Raw genomic sequence first — 3,740 nt, 5'->3', positions numbered from 1 at the left:
TCGACGTATCGGGCTGTAGACTGCACTTTCCCCGCTGTCTACCTCCGAGCAATAGCCCGACTCCTTCCGCCTGCATCTCTCCAGTGCTGTGCTCACAGCGCGGATTGTAACACGGACAACAAACAAAGTAACATCTTTTCTGTGCGCGCGGCCACAGCTTTCTTTCGTTAAAAGCTGTTTGAATTTGAGGCTTTAAAATCTTTCAATTTGCACTCATTACTGTTAAACAGCAGAGCATATCAAAGGTTGTAACTACACAAGTCGTGTATGAAATCAACGACACATCACGGGGTTGTTAGATCATTTTAATTGTCATCTTTTCAATATATACATATATATGTGTATATTTATCAGTTTCCATGTGTCTCATTGACATAGCAGCTCTCGGCTCCAGCGTCATCAGAAGCTGGCCATGAACAGGGCGCCGTGGCTCCGTGCACAGCCCCACACGTTCTAGATCGTTCTTCTGTGGTTTTGCTTTCCTCTGAAATGGTCTAAGGAAGCGAAACTGTCAGCGCGCACAGAGCAGCTGAGCCAATCCTGACGCTGGTGACGCCGCGATCACACCCTGCTACTCTGCTCCGTTCACGAAGAACACCACAAATATTCTAGTCAGGTAGATCACAGCAAGCCTTTCGTTGGACTCGTGAAGTGTTGCGACCAGCCCGTCAGCGTCGTTATAATTTAGCTGGATCCGAAACCGAGAGAACAAACACAAGACCCAAAGCGGCGTCTGCTGCTGTGCGGCACTCACACGTCCAGCGCCTCCATCCATAGTTTGTTTTAGTTCGAGTGCAACAAATGCTTTGGTGAATCTCTGCGGGGGCTCGAAGAGTGCGTGACAGTGAGGAAAGCAGTATCTTTAATATTTCAAACTGCACTTATTCAGCCGAGAGTTTTCTGGTCAGTCAGCCTTTCAAATAAACGATCACTCCAATCCCTGCACTTCTATTTAAAATGCGATGACATTTATCGACTTTGACACCGACACCACCGGCCTGTCTCCTTTCTTTGAACGTTGTACTCTTCAAAGATGTATTGACTATTGTTTCCTCCCAAGCAATATTTTATTCTGGAGCAGATCAACGAAGTGGGAATCTTAAAGTAGGTTCATTAAGAACACGAGTTGAAGTTGGTCTGTGTGGATCTTGTCGAGTGTGTTCATCAAATTTTCGTTCATGTGTCAACAGCTCTTGTTCCAGTCTGCTATTGAAATAATGAATGGGTCTGTCTGCTCCGGGGTTTTGCATCACTGTGTAGTATGACTCCTGCACTGGGTCCTGCAGGAAAAAAAGTGACAACGGGTAGTGAGACCAGTGGAGAGGATTGTGGGGACCTCTCTTGCCTCCCTCCCCAGGAGATCTACTGCACCTGCCTCATCCAGAAGGTCCTCTCCATTACAGGTGACTCCACTCATCCTTTAAACAGCTTCTTCAGTTTGCTGCCATCAGGAAGGATACTGAAGAGTGTGAAGTAGTCAGACTCGAACGTCAAGGAAGGTGGTAGGGAAGCAGACTATGCAGACATTTCAGGTTTCCAAGGTGAGCAATTTATTTACAGTGAACTTAATTTAATGTAACTTAACAAAACTTCCCCCCCAAATAAACTCTATTAACAAAACTCAACATAACATGGCTCTGGTAACACAGCTCACCTCTCCTCTCTCCTGCATCTGGTAGAGACTGGCTTTAAATAGGGCCATCAATTTCCCTCAGCCCAGCCCAAGGGCGTAGATTTGGTTTTGGCATTGGTGGGGACGGATGATTCAACCACCGAACCCTGCCCTGTTTCTTTTTTTCCCCTTTTTGTCTTTGCTTCTTGATAAAAAAGGAGAAATATACTTGCCTACATATGCTATTGTACATGCTTTTAAACCATTTAAAATTACACTTCATAGTTTTATATGTGAATTATATAATGTTAAATTACTGTTAAACAAATGACTGACTAAGTATTTTAGAGTTTAGTTCACTTCAGCCATATTCCATATAAATCAGGTATAAAAATAGCTTCAAATACAGTCATGACAATAAAAGAATATGACTTTAAGGACTTAACAACATTAGTTCAGTTATAGTACACCAACATCTCTCATACATTAGCACTAAGGGAACACTGAATGACCTGGTGGGTTTTGTCCATAAAACTACTCATCTCAGATTACCACAAAGTAAAAGATCTCTCAGCAAAATTATGCAACATTTTAGGCACTGTTGCCCCGATCAGATCAGTGAGCTGGGAGTTTTTATTCTAAACATGAACTACTGTTACAGCAACAGACATGGACTACATGTCCCACACAACAACTCAATGTCCACTATGTGAAGGGGCCACACACATGCCTGCTCCTCTCGTTAACTGAGATAAACTGCTGGCATATTGGTTTTACATCTATACTGTCCAGTCTCTCCTGGTGGACATACAGCAGCATTGTTTAATCTCATTTGAGTCATTGTTAACCTTACCCATCTTTTTAGTCTTCTGAGAGCACTGAAGCTTCTTTCAGCCTCAGTACCTGCGTTTTATCCTCAGATTACAATTATTATTCTGTGCTTGATGTGCCTCACCTTTGGCCCTGGCTCCTCCCCTCTGACTGCACTAGGACATATTGCCACCTGATAAAATAACACATTGAGTCGTGCCATATAAAAAGTGAGACGTGTCAATTCAGATTCTTTGTCAAACATACACTAATGAATCAATTTACATCAGCAGCCTAACAGTTGTCATGATAATAAATACTAGTTAATCTATAGCACCAAATCATCAGTCAGTCACCTGTGACCTCGCCTCTTCACCTCTGTCTGAGCTACAACATGGCAGAGCTGCCTCTGTCACCTGATGAATAACAGTGAGACATTCCACATACATGCAGTCACACATGTGCTTCAAATACAGTCATGAACCAACAGGTCATCATCCAGTTTCACCTGTGATCTTGTGTCACCATTACTCTCTGAGCTTTGTGTTGGTTCTTCTGTCACCTGACAAACAGGACATACATGACAATAAGAATAAAATGTGGAGCTGCTTCAGTGTTTCTGTCACTTTGTGCAGATCTTGACTCATCAGTAATGTTTGTAGGCTGAGTGCATTTTTAAAACAATTTGTGCAAACTGCACTACAAGGTGGAATATTTGCAAAATCATGACTACCTCGTGATATATTGTCTCAAAAATTAACCCTATGAATATGTCAGTGCCATTAGGATGAAATTATTGTGTCTCCAACATTTAACGTTAGACATATAATTTTAACAGCCTCTGTAAACTAATATCCGGGCTGCTCGAGGCTGCAGTTTTCTCTGACAGTTTCAATCAAAATTAGAAATGCTGCTCTGAGACTGAGAGAACTAATAGTGCTGCATGTTGTGCCTAGCATAGCCTGTAACGTTATTATGACGGACACATTTTATGAGTGAACTTGGCTTTAAGTGACTTACAGGTTTCTTTGAAAAATACTTTCTTATATCCAGGTTCTTCCTTTTTGCTGCCGTCCTCCTCTCCCCCTGGCAGCGCAGGCTTGCCGCTGCTAAAACTAAACAGAGCTCCCTGAAAGGCTCAGCCAATCACATTGGCCATATTTGTCACATGACGTAGGACTCCAGTAGAGGACGTAATTTAACTCTTTCTGCACCGCTGGGTGAATGAGACGCTGACAGATCTTTTTTTTTTCTTTCTATCGGGTTAGTTTTTCTTTACTCGAAGAGATCAAATTATTGGTGGAGACAATTCAATAAT

The sequence above is a fragment of the Perissodus microlepis genome, chromosome 4, assembly GCF_051167445.1.
Source record: "Perissodus microlepis isolate ML-2025 ecotype Zambia chromosome 4, ASM5116744v1, whole genome shotgun sequence".
Taxonomy (NCBI): Eukaryota; Metazoa; Chordata; class Actinopteri; order Cichliformes; family Cichlidae; genus Perissodus; species Perissodus microlepis.
Note: the sequence above shows the minus strand (reverse complement) of the source record.